General features: G+C 37.8%; 2 long non-coding RNA genes across 2 annotated transcripts in view; both read right to left on the reverse strand.

The window, feature by feature from the left end:
* The window catches only part of LOC309636198, a 937790-nt gene that overhangs the window by 742041 nt on the left and 176576 nt on the right, over positions 1 to 19173 (reverse strand). The window lies entirely within an intron of this gene.
* LOC309605229 overlaps positions 1 to 19173 on the reverse strand; it is a 214495-nt gene that overhangs the window by 111194 nt on the left and 84128 nt on the right. The gene's annotated exons all lie outside the window — the stretch shown is intronic.

The following is a 19173-nucleotide window of genomic DNA, read 5'->3' on the forward strand; positions in this document are numbered from 1 at the left end:
TAAGACTGCCATGACCTTCAGCAAGGCAACTCTCTTCAATTCAGGCAATTCTGAAGAGATCTGTTAGCTCAGGTCTGTCTGCATTGGGGAAATACACCTTTCTGTCCTGAAGGAGAATCTGGGTGTCACCTCACAGCAACCACTACAATGAATCCCCATTTTAAGCAACTAAAAGGCATTTGAGGGTAAATCTCAAGGGTAGGACTATTCATTCAGTTTTGGAGTATAGAGTTTAAGGTCTGTAGGTCACTCACAAAGAATTGCTCCAAAAGGTCTGAGTTAGAGATCAATTTGGGAGTCATTAATGTGGAAACAATGGTTAAAATGAAAGGAGACAAACAGAGAAAACTGAGCAAAAGTAAGGAAAAACAGAATGAAGTGGTACTCACATAAACCAAGGGAAGATAGAATTTCTGGCAAGAAGAAGCAAGTAGCTAATGATAAGGACCCCAACTCATATGCTGAATTTAGCAATATTTGCTGACTTATGCCAAAATTCTTCCATGAAATGGAGGAAGGGAGCAGAAACATGACTGTAGTGTGTTAAGGACCCATGTGTAGCAAGGGACACTACTCTGTGAAGATAAGGTAGATTGTTCTCTCAAGACACTTGCCTGTGGAGGGAAATTGAATCATAGGGTAGTACCAAGAGGTGAATAAGGTGGTCAAGGAAGGTTTTGTTTATGTTTCATTTGTTTTAGGACTGAGAAGGCATAAAATGTGTTTATGACAGAAGGAAGACAGCCATTGAAAAGTTGAAGACACAGAAGGAAGTGGTCATGGATAGCACACCAGGAGATTGGAAAGGATGAGACCCAAAGCAGCGGGAAGTAGTCTGCGATTTTAGAAGTGGAAAACCCCTTCCACTAGGATGGGAGGGAATAAAGGAAAGTGATGGGAACATTTATGGAATTATGAACAGATTGCTTCAGTTTTCTCACTTGAGGGAGTAGGTTGAAATATAGAAGTCGTGGGGTGAGGGTTTTGATGAACAATTGAAAGTTTTGAAAGAGTTGCTGAGAGGAATTCCTTCTTTCATTTATTCACTCAACAAAACTTTATTAAGTGTGTATATGCATCAGGCACAGTGGTAGGAGTTGGGGTTCCAGAAGTTAATTAGTCGAACCTGTTTCTACCATCCAGGGCCAGTTTCGTGGGTGTATAACATGTGTAGTCACACAAGACACCATGCTTGGAAGGGCCCCATGATTAGTTTAGTGGTCTACTGTCACTGTCTGGAAATTCTTAATAATTTTTGAACATGTTGCCCCATATTTTCATTTTGCACTGGGCCCTGGAAATTATGTAGCTTGTCTTTCGGCTATCACAGAAGTTATTGTCTGGTAGGGAGGCAAATGTTAAAAATAAAAAAGTGAAAGAAAAAGGTCACATTCGAGGGATTTTAAAAGAAAAATAAACAAGTAATAACAATAAGATGAGTTGAGAGTTATAAGTAGAAAAGTAGAGAGATATTTGGTATAAACAACAAGAAAGTGTATCCTGGTGCAGGAATGGGAAACCCAACACTGGGTAGAGCTGTGAAGACCTCATAGTTGTTAATCAGGTGAAGTTGTTAATCAGGTGAAGGGTGTTCCCTGCAGATAGAAGAGCAAGTGGGAACATACAGAGGATGGAGAGTATTTTCCTCTCAAGTTCAAAGGAAAAAAGAAGAGATGAGGTGGAAAGATGGGCAGGGCAATGTCATGTCTACTATTGTCAACCATTTAAAAAACCTTTGGGCTCTACTCTATAAAGTTTAATGTCACTTTATAAAAGTTAATGAACTTTAGGAAAGTATTTGAGAAGGGAGGGGTGATACAATAATATTTGTGCTTTAGAAAAAATATGCTGATGTAGTATCATGTGGGCAGAAGAGCAGAAAGACCGCAGACATGGAGATCAGTTAGCTGTCGCATTAGTCCACGTGACAGGACAGGTTGAATTGCACAAGGCGGGGTGACAGGGGGAATAGTGACAAGTGCCCAGACTTCAGACAGTATTACCTCTCTCCCAAGAGGATCTACACTTACTTCTAGCAGCAGTTAAATAAGAGGCAGGTCACCTTAATCCAATCCTGAGTTGAGGTGATTTGAAGCTAGGTCTGGTCTGGTCTAGCCTTTCTAGAGTTCAGGTAAAATTCTGGAGTATATTTATTGGGACTCCTCCTTCTAGGTGGGCTCTGAACTCTAACTACTTATTAGCCTCTCAGCTGTTGCTTTAGAATTGGCGATCTATCAAAGAAAAGGAGGCTTTAAACGTTGGACTCATTTCTCAGGGCTCCCATGTCTCCAGGATCTTAGCCCTTGAAGTCCTCACTGGCTTTATTGTTCTCTAAAGCCTTCAAACACATTTTTAGGAATATATTCATCCAGATTTCCTAGAAGTACTTGACGGGAAGATTACCCTGATAAGCTAATGTTTCATAGCTGGAGTTGGAAGTTTCACAGTTGAGTTTCTAGACTGAGGTGCATCCCCAGTACAGGAGAGAATACAGGAAAAACACCTGGCAAAGTAGTAGGCATATATCAAGGCACATTGCATGATAGCTATTACTGATCTACCGAGAATAAAGCATACCTCTATTTGAGGGATTAAATAGCTATAGGTGAGCAGGAGGTATAAGAGGAAGGGAGCATGTTTTTAGGAGCATTGCTCAGGAGAATACATGGACATGTGCTCAAGGGCATAGATGGAAGGCATTACCTAAGAAATAAGAATGGTCATATTCCCAAAGATAGAAAATATAAATAGAGGTACAGAGAAATTAAATTTAGAGATGAATGAGGTAGTGGGAATTCACATCTTGGCTTTTATTTTCTATGTGAAGTAAAAGGTAAGATCATTTGCTAGAAATGAAGAGTATGAAGATGTATTTAGAATTTAAGAATAGGGTAGGAACACATGTTATAAGTGTTGTGGAAGAAGTTTCAGAGAGTGAAGTGTGGATGGATCAAAGGACTCCTGGGCAGCAGGATTCCAGGCTGTGTTGGTTCTGAGGCTTTTGAGGAGAGGAAATGAGACCCCAGGATGCTGAAAGGATCCCTAAGTATATGATGCTAAAGTCAGCATTGAGTATGGCAACAGAAGGAATAGGAAAGGACATGGGAATCAGGAAAAGGAAACCAAAAATCAGATGCTAGAAACCTCTATAAAGGAAGATAGAGTATCCAGGAGGTGAAGAGACGTATCAAAGAGAAAAGGAGAGAGTTTTAGAAGTACATTTTGTGTATGTCAAAAGAGACAGTGCAGGTGGACCATGACCAAGAAACAACAGTATGGCAAAGTCAGTTCTAACCACTCTTCCTGGACCTAAGAGAGTAAGGGATTGAAAAAAGGATGCACTTGGGGAAGAAGAGAGGGAAGTTCTATCATTAAGAAAAAGTCAGATGTGCTTTAAAAAAAATAAGGTTGAAGAAAGTGTATGAAGAAAATAGTGAGGATTGTCTTCTACTTCTAGCCATGAGAAGTAAGAAAATGTGACCTGTGTCTAGGAAAAACATCAGGTAGTAGAAAGAGATCCAGAAATGACAGAGAAGATGAAATTAGTGAACAAGGACATTGAAACATGTTCTATAAACATGTTCCATATGCTCAAGGATATAAAGAAAACCCAAACATAGTGAGGAGATAAATAGAAGATTTTTAAAAAAGAACAAAATGGAACCTCTAGAGATGAAAAATGCAATATCCAAAATAAAAATTTAATTGGGTGGGATCAGCAGTGAATTAGACCCAAGGGAAAACACCGTAGACTTGAAGACAGAGCAAATGTTCAAAATCAGTCACAAGGAGAAAAAAAAAAAACCTGAAAAAAAAAGGTGAAGATGGGAAGGGTTCCAGAGGCACAGAGGAAGTATCTACTGGGAGGCCTTCAGGGAGCATGAACCTTGAAAAAACTTCAATTTGACAGGACAGAGATGGGAGCTGAGGAGAAGACACAGGCTGAAGACACTGTCCTTAGGGTATGTGGTGAAGAATGGTTATTCATTTATTTATTTTAAAAATACTTACAAATACATCTCATCATTAATTGAGTGCTTTCTATGTGCTGCAGTTTGTACTAGCCTCAGGGGATACAAAGATGAACAAGACACAGTTAATAGTCTATGAGAAAACAGGCAACTACAGAACAGGATGCTAAGTACTACAATGGAGCTGTGGACATTTAGGGAGGTCACTCCTTCTCAGGGCCATGCAAGTGCAGAGCTGGCACTTGATAGGCTGTAAGAGCTAACAGCTCCTTAAATTTTGCATCCTAGATGCCTTTCTTGTCTCGGTCTAATCTGGCCCTGGGTAGGATGAGTTAATGATAGTAGAAAGAAGTACTGGATTTAAGACTAAGCTACCCATGGGACTTCCCTGGCGGTGCAGTGGTTAAGACCTCACCTTACAATTCAGGAGGTGCGTGTTCGATCCCTGGTCAGGGAGCTAAGATCCCACATGCCTTGGGGTTAAAAAACCAAAACATAAAACAGAAGCAATATTGTAACAAATTCAATAAAGACTTTAAAAATGGTCCACATCAAAAAAATCTTAAAAAAAAAAAAAAAAAAAAAGACTAAGCTACCCAAGGTTTCTACTGCTCTCCAAATGTTCTTGCCTGCATGGTCGAATCCAGTGTTTGAGGGAAGACTGAGCCTTTGGCTTCTGGAGAAGAATTGCTCATCTTTGAAGCCTCAGCTCTAGAGGCCTTTTGTAGTCACCACCACCACCACCACTAAAAAATAAAACAAAAATAAATTAAAAGTTAAATTTAATTCATTGCTTCCTCCTTTGCATCCAGCATGCCCTTTACATACATCTATCTTCCCACCAAGGACTCTTTATTGCACGTGTTGATCTTTCCTACTAAACTCTGTGCAGTGGGAGGACCAGGACTGTCTTATTCAATTTTGGGAGGGAAGCATTTTTATTATTGCAGTAGAATACATGTAACATAAACTTTTCCATTTTAATCACTTTTAAGTATACAATTCAGTGGCATTAGTTACACTCACAATGATGTGCAACTATCACCAGTCTCTATTTCCAAAATGTCTTATTCAATTTTTGGATCCTTATCAAGGTGCATGGTACAAGTGTGATTTTAATCAAATTTATCAAATGAATTATTGAATTGATGCATGAATTAATCCAACAGTCTAGAGGTTGACTGTAAATACACAGCAATTAAGATTTCCTTTCGGGGGCTTCCCTGGTGGTGCAGTGGTTGAGAATCTGCCTGCCAATGCAGGAGACACGGGTTCGAGCCCTGGTCTGGGAAGATCCCACATGCCGCGGAGCAACGGGGCCCGTGAGCCACAACTACTGAGCCTGCGCGTCTGGAGCCTGTGCTCCACAACAAGAGAGGCCGCAATAGTGAGAGGCCCGCGCACCGCGATGAAGAGTGGCCCCCGCTTGCCGCAACTAGAGAAAGCCCTGGCACAGAAACGAAGACCCGGGGGCTTCCCTGGTGGTGCAGTGGTTGAGAATCCGCCTGCCAATGCAGGGGACACGGGTTCGAGCCCTGGTCTGGGAAGATCCCACATGCCACGGAGCAACTGGGCCCGTGAGCCACAACTACTGAGCCTGTGCGTCTGGAGCCTGTGCTCCGCAATAAGAGAGGCCGCGATAGTGAGAGGCCCGCGCACTGCGATGAAGAGTGGCCCCCGCTCGCCGCAACTAGAGAAAGCCCTTGCACAGAAACGAAGACCCAACACAACCAAAAATAAATAAATAAATAAATAAATTTATTAAAAAAAAAAAAAAAAAAAAAAAAAAAAAAAGAAACGAAGACCCAACACAGCCAAAAATAAATAAATAAAAAAATTAAAAAAAAAAAGATTTCCTTTCCTGCTATGCAAGAATGACAAGGAATAAAGGTTAAAAATTTAAACAACTTGTAGACAGTAGTAGTGGGTACATCAAAGGAAATATCTTTAGAAAGAGAACTTGTGCTAATGAGAAGAAAATCATGATATGATTTTGATGTAGAAGCTACATGACAGAAATCAATGACCCCCACAAGCAAGTGACAAATTCCTTTGTCAAGAAACAACTTTCAATGGACGTGGGACTGATGGTCTTTTGCAGGTGGTTTGATTCCTGAAGGTGTTTAGAAAGTAATTAAAAGATTTTTGATGTTTAATACATATTTTATATCTTCTCTCTAGGAGAAGGACATGCTGGTGCTATTACCATCTTTAGACCTGAAAACTAGATAGACAATAATAACACTTCTCTGTACTTCATCAACATGTGAGTTCAGGGCACCTGGCATAGAATGGAGGTAAATATTGATTTGCTTTCACAGTGATGGGGTAGTTCTATCTATAGGCTGAGACAGAGAGGGGAGGGCAGAATAACTATCAGAAATCTTAGGTCAGATGGAAAAATCAACAAAGGTTTGTTTTATTTTAGTGAAAATTTTCCAAGTATGCTAAGTATTCTGTTTAATTTGCTAATGTTCCCTTGCTTCACATTATACTATGAGGAACTATTTACCTGACTGTGCTATCAACCAGGAGGACCTGGTATGGCCCAGTTAAGAGGCTGAGGAGCAACAATGACCCACAAAACATTCCTGACAATGGGGCACAGAGGAAAGGATCAGAAGCACAGATGTCAATCTCTTCTCAGCCTCCTACTTGTTTGATGACTCTTTTTTGTGTTTGCATATCATACATATTTATGTGATCATTATGTTGATTATTATAAAGCAAGTGCCATAAAATATGGTCTGACTAACTTTTTCTCCCCCTTGAAATACTTCCCTTGGGAGTGGACCAAACAAAGTTTTGGTCCACTCCCAATCTCTAAACAAATCTAAAAATAGCTTAAAACATCTCCCTCTATGGGCATGAGTGTGGAGGTTTGGTATAGGAGATCCATAGTTAATGTTATCCCTTATGCAATCTCCGCCCACTGTTGTGAGGGAAAAACAAGTTTTCATCCAATGTGTTCTCAATTACTAGGTTCGCTTAATGGGAAAACCCCCAGCGATTATGGTAGTTGCCATCAAGAGAATAATGGTAACTAGGAGAAAAGATACAGGCTTGAGAGGCTTTGTCTAGCCATCTATCTATATTAAGTAAGAGCAGATGACACAACTGATTCCCTCAAACTGGGGTCCAGAAGACTTTTTTAGTAAAACTTAACCATCCACTGATTCTTCCCTTTGTGTGTTTCCCCACTCCTGTTCTCAACTAACTCATATAACTATACTACTGAGGTTCTGGATTAGGGCTTCAGATCAAAAACCAAAAACAAAATATCAGCTTAAAGTCGCTAAAAAGATAAATTTAATGCTATTTATAAATCTAGAGTTCAACTTCTGTAGCCTTAACAAGTATCACAAATGTACACAAGGACAAGTTATAGTTTCTGTAGCCCTAAATTACTGTGGTTCCTAAAAAGATCCTGAGAGGAAGAGATAGAGACACTTATGAGCAAGAACAACTCAGCATGGGGATGGGAGGGTGGGGTGGAATTTCAGGGAGCTTTCTTTGAAATTCTACCTTTTCTTTGGCTCCTTTTAAAATGCAAATATTTTATTTAAGTCGACTAACTGATTCATTGTTACTCACTAAAGTCTCAGCACAGATTCCTTTCTCAGAAAAAGAGAGGGACAGGACCTGAGAAAGAGAAAGAAAGAAAGAAAAAAAAAGAGAGTGGGTGAAGGTTATTTCAGAACAGGTATCTTTTGAAGGGAAAAGATGAGAGAGGTCTGGACCAAGTGGGGTCAGGCCAGGCTAGCACCAGGAAGGAACTGCCAGCTTGAGGGCACAGTGAAGCTTAAGAAAATGACGGCCTCCCAAATAAACTTGACTTCAGCGTTTGACCCTGAACCAGCTCTGACTCTTGTCACCTTTTCTCTCAGGCACATTCTCACTTTCCAGCTCTCTCCTCCCATCTCCCTCACTCTAGCTCCTCTCTTGAGCTTTATCTCCCCAGTGATGGGCCCTTGGTAATGAATTCTTTGATCTGGTTCAGTCAGTGGTTCCCCCAGACGCTTTCTGCCTTTCTTTAGAGAAGGTGTGAGTAGAAGAAAGCAAAGTAGAGCCATGACCTCCCCACCAGCTGGCTGGCTGATGTTCCTTACATTGCATTTGTCATTCTGGACATTTGTAGATCTAGAAGATGCATGCCTGGGGGTGGGGGGAGCTGTGACTCAAATTGCAGTCTTTTTTTGGGCTCATGAGTAAGTGCTCTCAGCACCTAAGGAAGGTAGATACAGAAAGGGAGGGGAGGAGGGAGTTAAGAGTCAGTAAAACTGTAACTGTTTGCCGATAACATGATACTATACATAGAGAATCCTAAAGATGGAACCAGAAAACGACAGAGCTAATCAATGAATTTGGTAAAGTTGCAGGATACAAAATTAACGCACAGAAATCTCTTGCATTCCTGTATACCAATAATGAAAAATCTGAAAGAGAAATTAAGGAAACACTCCTATTTACCATTGCAACAAAAAGAATAAAATACCTAGGAATAAACCTACCTAGGGAGACAAAAGACCTGTATGCAGAAAACTATAAGACACTGATGAAAGAAATTAAAGATGATACCAACAGATGGAGAGATATACCATGTTCTTGGATTGGAAGAATCGATATTGTGAAACTGACTATACTACCCAAAGCAATCTACAGATTCAATGAAATCCCTATCAAATTACCAATGGCATTTTTTTACAGAACTAGAACAAAAAGTCTTAAAATTTGTGTGGAGACACAAAAGACCCTGAATAGCCAAAGCAGTCTTGAGGGAAAAAAGCAGAGCTGGAGGAAACAGACTCCCTGACTTCAGGCTATACTACAAAGCTACAGTAATTAGGACAATATGGTACTGGCACAAAAACAGAAACATAGGTCAATGGAACAAGATAGAAAGCACAGAGATAAACTCACGCACCTAGGGTCAACTAATCTATGACAAAGGAGGCAAGGATGTACAATGGAGAAAAGACAGCCTCTTTAATAAGTGGCGCTGGGAGAACTGGACAGCTAAATATAAAAGAATGAAATTAGAACACTCCCTAACACCATACACAAAAATAAACTCAAAATGGATTCAAGACCTAAATATAAGACCAGACACTATAAAACTCTTAGAGGAAAACATAGGAAGAACACTCTTTGACATAATTCACAGCAAGATCTTTTTCGATCCACCACCTAGAGAAATGGAAATAAAACCAAAAATAAACAAATGGGACCTAATGAAACTTCAAAGCTTTTGCACAGCAAAGGAAACCATAAACAAGACGAAAAGGCAACCCTCAGAATGGGAGAAAATATCTGCAAATGAATCCACGGACAAAGGATTAATCTCCAAAATATATAAACAACTCATGCAGTCCAATATTAAAAAAGCAAATAACCCAGTCAAAAAATGGGCTGAATACCTAAATAGACATTTCTTCAAAGAAAACATACAGATGGCCAAGAAGCACATGAAAAGCTGCTCAACATCACTAATAGAGCAATGCAAATCAAAACTACAATGAGGTATCACCTCACACTAGTTAGAATGGGTATCATCAGAAAATCTACAAACAACAAATGCTGGAGAGGGTGTGGAGAAAAGGGAACCCTCTTGCACTGTTGGTGGGAATGTAAATTGATACAGCCACTATGGAGAACAGTATGGAGGTTCCTTAAAAAACTAAAAATAGAATTACCATATGATCCAGTAATCCCACTACTGTGCCTATACCCAGAGATAACCATAATTTGAAAAGATACATGCACCCCAATGTTCATTGCAGCACTCTTTACAATAGCCAGGTCATGGAAACAACCTAAATGCCCATCGACAGGTGAGTGGGTAAAGAAGATGTGTTACATATATACAATGGAATATTACTCAGCCATAAAAAGGAACGAAATTGGGTCATTTGTAGAGACGTGGATGGATCTAGAGACTGTCATACAGAGTGAAGTAAGTCAGAAAGAGAAAAACAAATATCGTATATTAATGCATATATGTGGAACCTAGAAAAATGGTACAGATGAACCAGTTTGCAGGGCAGAAGTTGAGACACAGATGTAGAGAACAAACGTATGGACGCCAAGGGGGGAAAGCGATGTGGGAGTGGGGTGGTGTTGTGATGAATTGGGTGATTAGAATTGACATGTATACACTGATGTGTATAAAATTGATGACTAATAAGAACCTGCTGTATAAAAAAGTTAATAAAATAAAATTCAAAAATTCATAAAAAATATTTCCACAAATACAATACATTCTTCCAAACATTTAAGAAAGAAATATCCAATTTTATACAAATTTCCCAAAGAATTAAAAAAAAAAAAAAAAAGAGTCCTTGGGTATAGTGATCTGAGGGACATGTAAGAGACCTCTTTCCCCACAATCATGCAAAAAAAAAGTAGCTTCCCCACCAGGCACTATGGTGTGGAAATGCAACTACTAAAAATATGCTTATTTTAGTAATGCATTGCCCTCTCCTCTTGGTCCTTTTAATTTTCTTTTTAATGTAAATATCCTTGAGAGGGATCACTGAGTCACTGATACTTTAATGAGAAAATATACTTATGAAATAATCAGAAATCTTTCTTTAGTCACAGGAGAATTGGTGTGAACACCCAGCTGCTGGGTTGGGGATGCTTTGGGGAATAGAGCGACAAAGGTGGATAAAAACAAAAGGACAGGCACAGAAAGGAGAGAAAGGGAGGTCAAAGCATCCTCACTGAGATAAAAGGCTCTCTACCCCACAGCTGGCCAAACTCCTCAGGTCTCTTCTTCTCTTGTCCTCAGTGTCACGTTTTCTGGGGTCATTGTCAACCACAGTGCATGTGTGTGCATGTATGCATGTGTATGTGTGTGTGTATCTTCATAGTAAGTAGCCTATATTCTAGTATTCTAGTATATAGTATATGGTATACAGTGTATAGGAAGTATATACATAGTATACAGGAAGTGTTCTAGAATTCTATCATGTTACTAATACAGATTTACTTGTGATCACTAAGAAAAAGAAGAGTTCAGAAAGTGACTTTCACTTCACTGCAGAAACTACTAAAAGTGACTAATTTTCTTCTCTAGCTATTAAACTGGTAAACTTCATTTCTCTCATAACAGTTTGAAATTGTATCCACAGAGGTGACCTCAAAACAGAGTTAATTGTTCTGGAAGCCGGCTGACACATTTTCCAAAATTCTAGGACAAAGGGACAGTCAGGTATGAAGTTTCTTAATGGCCTATTCCAGAATTTAAAATGTAAAACCATTTTGGAACAAGTTACCTGCAACCCAAGACAGAAAACTATCTTTCCAGAAATGAGGGAGGGGGAAGGTGGGAAGGATTTGGATGATGCAGCAGAAGAAACAGAAAACCAGCAAGTAAGGACAACTTCTGTAGAAGTAGACTTTGCAGTTCACCCTGTTTACTGCTTATTAGACTCTCCTGAGACTCACTCTTGCTCTGACACCTTCAGAAAATTCACAGATTTTAACTTAATGCTACCATAAAAACATTTTATGTCCCTAGGAGGACATAGCTTCCTACGAGATAGCTTCCTACAAAATAGCCTTGCATGAAAAAAAAAAAAAGCTTTTAGAGGAACGTTGACAGTAGGGCCCAGGTGGCCCAGGCTATCACTTGAATTCTATTCATTCACTTTTACTCCAAATTCAGGTCTTATAGCTCTGGTACACTCATGTATATTTTGCTTAGAAAAAAAGCCATCACTCTAAAATTATTCAACTCTGAAAATACTGTCATTGTTGTTTCCCAAACTTTCTTCGGCCTATCATCAATCAGTTACACTTCTTTACAGACTTAAACCTAAATAATTTGAAGCAGTTTTGGGTCTTTCCTTGATAGCTGTTGTTTAAATGTAAATCTTGTGAATGAGAATAGATTCTAATTCATATCACCTCAACCAATAATTGAGATTAGCAGATGGCATTTTTTCCATAAAGGGCCACATAGCAAATATTTTAGGGTTTCAGGGCCCAATGGTATCTGTGGCAAGTACTCAACTTTTCCCTCATAGCTGGAAAGCAGTCATACACAGAGCATAAAGAAATGGGTATGGCTGTGCTCCAATAAAGCTTTACTTAAAAACTCAGGCAGCAGGCTGAATTTGGCGCAGGCCATGGTCACTGACCCCTTATCAAGATGGCTATATAAAACACCCATGACACAGCAGAAGCAAGAAGAACTGCAATTCTGCAGCCTGTGGAAGGAAAACCACATTCACAGAAAGACTGACAAAATGAAAAGGCAGAGGACTTTGTACCAGATGAAGGAACAAGATAAAACCCCAGAAAAACAACTAAATGAAGTGGAGATAGTCAACCTTCCAGAAAAAGAATTCAGGATAATGATAGTGAAGATGATCCAGGACCTCAGAAAAACAATGGAGGCAAAGATCGAGAAGATGCAAGAAATGTTTAACAAAGACCAAAAAGAATTAAGGAACAAACACCTAGAAGAATTAAAGAACAAACAAACAGAGATGAACAATACAATACCTGAAATGAAAAATACACTAGAAGGAATCAATAGCAGAATAACTGAGGCAGAAGAACGGATAAGTGACCTGGAAGACAGAATGGTGGAATTCACTGCTGCAGAACAGAATAAAGGAAAAACAATGAAAAGAAATGAAGACAGCCTAAGAGAACTCTGGGACAACATTAAACACAAAAACATTCACATTATAGGGATCCCAGAGGAGAAGAGAGAGAAAAAGGACCCGAGAAAATATTTGAAGAGATTATAGTCAAAAACTTCCCTGACATGGGAAAGGAAATAACCACCTAAGTCCAGGCACCACAGAGAGTCCCAGGCAGGATGAACCCAAGGAGAAACACACTGAGACACATAGTAATCAAATAGACAAAATTTAAAGACAAAGAAAAATTATTGAAAGCAACAAAGGAAAAATGACAAATAACATACAAGGGAACTCCCATAAGGTTAATAGCTAATTTCTCAGCAGAAACTCTACAAGCCAGAAGGGAGAGGCATGGTATATTTAAAGTGATGAAAGAGAAGAACCTACAACCAAGATAACTCTACTCGGCAAGGATCTCATTCAGATTTGACAGAGAAGTCAAAAGCTTTCAATGCAAGCAAAAGCTAAGAGAATTCAGCACCACCAAACCAGCTCTACAACAAATGCTAAAGGAATTTCTCTAAGTGGGAAACACAAGAGCAGGACAGGATCTACAAAAACAAACCCATAACAATTAAGAAAATCGTAATAGGAATATACATATCAATAATTACCTTAAACATGAATGGATTAAATGCTCCAACCAAAAGACACACGCTTGCTGAATGGATACAAAAACAAGGCCTATATATATGCTGTCTACAAGAGACCCACTTCAGACTTGGGACACATACAGACTGAAAGTGAGGGGATGGAAAAAGATATTCCATGCAAATGGAAATCAAAAGAAAGCTGGAGCAGCAATACCATATCAGATAAAATAGACTTTAAAATAAAGAATGTTACAAGAGACAAGGAAGGACACTACATAATGATCAAGGGATCAATCCAAGAAGAAGATATAACAATTATAAGTATATATGCACCCAACATAGGAGTACGTCAATACACAAGGCAGCTGCTAGCAGCTATAAAAGAGGATATCAAAAGTAACACAATAATAGTAGTGGACGTTAATACCTCATTTACACTAATGGATAGATCATCCAGACACAAAATTAATAAGGAAACACAGGCTTTAAATGACACAACAGACCGGATAGATTTAATTGATATTTATTGGACATTCCATCCGGTGCACACGGAATGATCTCCAGGATAGATCATATCTTGGATCACAAATCAAGCCTTGGTAAATTTCAGAAAATTGAAATCATATCAAGCATCTTTTCCGACCACAACGCTATGAGATTGGAAATCAATTACAGAGGAAAAAATGTAAAAAACACAAACACATGGAGGCTAAACACTACATTACTAAATAACCAAGAGATCACTGAAGAAATCAAAGAGGAAATCAAAAAATACCTAGAGACAATTACAATGAAAACACAATGATCCAAAACCTATGGGATGCAGCAAAACAGTTCTAAGAGGGAAGTTTATAGCAATACAAGCCTACCTCAAGAAACAAGACAAATGACAAATAAACAATCTAACTATACACCTAAAGGAACCAGAGAAAGAAGAATAAAAAAAACCTAAAGTTAGTAGAAGTAAAGAAATCATAAAAATCAGAGCAGAAATAAATGAAATAGAAAGAAAGAAAACAATAGCAAAGATCAATAAAACTAAAAGCTGGTTCTTTGAGAAGATAAACAAAATTGATCAACCTTTAGCCAGACTCATCAAGAAAAAGAGGGAGAGGACTCAAATCAACAAAAATTAGAAATGAAAAAGGAGAAGTTACAACAGACACCACAGAAATACAAAGCATCCTAAGAGACTACTACAAGCAACTCTATGCCAATAAAATGGACAACCTGGAAGATATGGACGAATTCTTAGAAAGGTATAACCTTCCAAGACTGAACCAGGAAGAAATAGAAAATATGAATAGACCAATCACAAGCAATGAAATTGAAACTGTGATTAAAAATCTTCCAACAAACAAAAGTCCAGGACCAGATGGCTTCACAGGTGAATTCTATCAAATATTTAGAGAACAGCTAACACCCATCTTTCTCAAACTCTTCCAAAAAATTTCAGAGGAAGGAACACACCCAAACTCTTTCTACAAGACCACCATCACCCTGATACCAAAACCAGACAAAGATACTCCAAAAAAAGAAAATTACAGACCAAAATCACTGCAGAATATAGAAGCAAAACTCCTTAACAGAATACTAGCAAACAGAATCCAACAACATATTAAAATGATCATACACCACGATCAAGTGGGGTTTATCCCAGGGATGCAAGGATTCTTGAATATACACAAATCAATCAATGTGATACACCATATTAACAAATTGAAGAATAAAAACCAAATGATCATCTCAATAGATGCAGAAAAAAGCTTTTGACAAAATTCAACACCCATTTATGATAAAAACTCTCCAGAAAGTGGGCATAGAGGGAACCTCCCTAAACAGAATAAAGGCCATATATGACAAACCCACAGCCAACATCATTCTTAATGGTGAAAAACTGAAAGCATTTCCGCTAAGATCAGGAACAAGACAAGGATGTTCACTCTCGCCACTATTATTCAGCATAGTTTGGAAGTCCTAGCAACAGCAATCAGAGAGGAAAAAGAAATAAAAGGAATAGAAATTGGAAAAGAAGAAGTAAAACTGTCACTGTTTGCTGAGGACATGATACTATACATAGAGAATCCTAAAAATGCCACCAGAAAACTACTAGAGCTAAGCAATGTGTTTGGTAAAGTTGCAGGGTACAAAATTAATGCACAGAAATCTCTTGCATTCTTATACACTAAGAATGAAAATCAGAAAGAGAAATTAAGGAAATAATCCCATTCACCATTGCAACCAAAAAGTAAAATACCTAGGAATAAACCTAACTAAGGAGACAAAAGACCTGTATGCAGAAAACTATAAGACACTGATGAAAGAAATTAAAGATGATACCAACAGATGGAGAGATATACCATGTTCTTGGATTGGAAGAATCGATATTGTGAAAATGACTATACTACCCAAGCAATCTATAGATTCAATGAAATCCCTATCAAATTACCAATGGCATTTTTTACAGAACTAGAACAAAAAATCTTAATATTTGTATGGAGACACAAAAGACCTTGAATAGCCAAAACAATCTTGAGAAAGCAAAACGCAGCTGGAAGAATCAGGATCCTGGACTTCAGATTATACTACAAAGCTCCAGTAATCAAGCCAGTATGGTACTGACACAAAAACAGAAATATAGATCAATGGGACAGGATAGGAAGCCCAGAGATAAACCCATATATTTATGGTTAACTAACCTATGACGAAGGAGGCAAGGATATACAATGGAGAAAATTAGTCTCTTCAATAAGTGGTGCTGGGAAAAATGGACAGCTACATGTAAAAGAATGAAATTAGAACACTCCCTAACACCATACACAAAAATAAACTCAAAATGGATTCGAGACCTAAGTGTAAGACCAGACACTATAAAACTCTTAGAGGAAAACATAGGAAGAACATTCTATGACATAAATCACAGCAAGATCCATTTTGACCCACCTCCTAGAGAAATGGAAATAAAAACAAAAATAAACAAATAGGACCTAATGAAACTTAAAAGCTTTTGCACAGCAAAGGAAACCATAAACAAGACGAAAAGACAACCCTCAGAATGGGAGAAAATATTTGCAAATGAATCAATGGACAATGGATTAATCTCCAAAATATATAAAGAGCTCATGCAGCCCCATATTAAAAAAACAAGCAACCCAATCAAAAAATGGCCAGAAGACCTAAATAGACATTTCTCCAAAGAAAACATACTGATGGCCAAGAAGCACATGAAAAGCCTCTCAACATCACTAATTATTAGAGAAAGGCAAATCAAAACTACAATGAGTTATCACCTCACACCAGTTAGAATGGGCATCATCAGAAAATCTACAAACAACAAATGCTGGAGAGGGTGTGGAGAAAAGGGAACGCTCTTGCACTCTTGGTAGGAATATAAATTGATACCACCACTATGGAGAACAGTATGGAGGTTCCTTAAAAAGCCAAAAATATAATTACCATGTGACCCAGCAATCCCACTACTGGGCATATACCCGGAGAAAACCATAATTCATAAAGACACATGCACTCCAATGTTCACTGCAGCACTATTTACAATAACCAGGTCATGGAAGCAACCTAAATGCCCATCGACAGACGAATGGATAAAGAAGATGTGTTACATATATACAATGGAATATTACTCAACCATAAAAAGGAACGAAATTGGGTCATTTGTAGAGATGTGGATGGATCCTGAGACTGTCATACAGAGTGAAGTAAGTCAGAAACAGAAAAACAAATATTGTATATTAATGCATATATGCAGAACCTAAAAAAATTGTAGAGATGAACCGGTTTGCTGGGCAGAAATTGAGACACAGATGTAGAGGACAAACGTATGGACACCAAGGGGGCAAAGTAGTTGGGGGTGGTGGTGGTGGTGGTGGGATGAATTGGGAGATAGGGATTGACATATATACACTAATATGTATAAAATAGATAACAAATAGATAACCTGCTATATAAAAAAATAAAGTAAAATTCAAAAAAAACCACCCACTACCTTTTATTTTTATGTACTCCTTATTACATTATCTGAGAGTTATGAAAGTCTCCAAACTGCATAAACTATCTATACATACATGTAAAGTTAAAAAATTTGCAAACAAAAATGTTTTATTTTTAAAAATATTTTTGTCATAAACTTACAGATGAAATGCATACAATGTATTCCATCCAGCTAAATTCCAATTATTTTTCTGAATTCATGAACAAATTTTTATGCAGTTGCAATTTGTATATGTACACCATCTTTCGATTTTGTGATTTACACTCAATACTCTCTTGTAGAGCCTTTGTTTACTATATTGATATTCTCTGCTTACTTATTTTTAAAGATTATGCAATAAGTATTTCATTATACTTATAAAGGTGGCTTAGCAAAAATTCTCTTATTGTTAACTATTTGGATTTTTTCCCATGAGCTAAATAGCACTCTATAAAAATCTTTGTGCAAGTGACATACAAGAAAGTTAAAATCTAAGTGTAAAAGCCATATTACTTCTTCCAGCTTTATTAATGATTATGCTTGAAACATGGTAACATTATTTACTCAAAAACACAGCCAGATAATTTTTTTTAAAGCAGCCAGATTGTAAATTGCAGATTGTAGATTGTGAATTAATTGAATTGCCTATCATTTTGAATGATCTGTCAGAAGACTATCCTACACAACTTTTTCTAAGAAATGTGATTTGATCTTAAAATTTTTTTCTTTTTCTATAGTTCTCTACAGATATTGTATATTCCTTCACAGATTCAATGCTTTATTTCAGTATTATTATACAAGCTCACCTGTGCTGATGGCTTAAATACTCCAATCTATGTTCAAATACTGTATTTAGTATTTTAAATAAGACAGCTTCATTGTCAACAGCTACATAATTAACCTCCAGATACTGTCATGCTCAAACTCACAATTTTCTTTTTCCAAATGAAAGAGATTTGAATCTAAAGTTTGGTAGTTTCCTATTAGAATAAAAGACTTTGCTCCAGCTCAGAGCTCAGGCATTGCTTGGTATTTCTAGGGCCAGCAGTAGATTTTTGCCTTGTAGATCCAAAGGACACTGATGTCTGAAATAGCAGAGAGGGTTAGGTGGGAACAGTATAATGATTTCTCTGTAGGAAAAGTCTTTCATCAGGATGGCTTTCATTTGACTGGAGTATTTCAGAAATACAAATCACCCATTTAAAATGATTGAGACAACTAGGCACCCAAATACAGACTGGTTCAAAACTTTCGATCCATTCTATTTGCATCTTCAGACACTTAAGCCAGCAAGGGACACATTTATAGAGAAATGACACATACTCTAGATTAGAGCTTCTCAAGCAATCAGTTGTAAAGAACCAGGTTTTTGTTTGTTTGTTTTTCCAAAATGTCTTCAACTGTTTTATAAAACAATAAAAATAATTATCAGAAAAATAAATTAAAAAACAAAGACATGCCAAAGACAAGCCTCTGCCCCAATTTTGCATTTACTATTAGAGACAATTTTTATTTTTTATTATTACAGTTAATATAAATATATTTATTATAATTATGTTAGGTATTATATCAAATTAGGGTTAAATAAATATAATCAGAACAAGCATAGCATAGGTAAAATTATAAAAACTATATTCATGTTTTCATTGAAAGTGTGTGTGTAGGTGAATAACATAGATTTTACCTAGCTAACTGTGAAAAATTCTGAGGCCCAAATTTAGAATAGCACCGCTATAGAGGACCTTGGCTTTAGAGTCAAAGATACCTGGTTTTGTCTCAGTCTCTTACTGGCTGTGTGACCTGAGACGACTTACTGTCTTAGCTTCCATTTCTTCATTTGTAGAGTATAGATAAAAATAAAATCAAGTGGGCTTCCCTGGTGGCGCAGTGGTTGAGAGTCTGCCTGCCAATGCAGGGGACACGGGTTCGAGCCCTGGTCTGGGAAGATCCCACATGCCGCGGAG

The sequence above is a fragment of the Balaenoptera borealis genome (genome assembly GCF_965194805.1).
Source record: "Balaenoptera borealis genome assembly, chromosome: 1".
Lineage (NCBI taxonomy): Eukaryota > Metazoa > Chordata > Mammalia > Artiodactyla > Balaenopteridae > Balaenoptera > Balaenoptera borealis.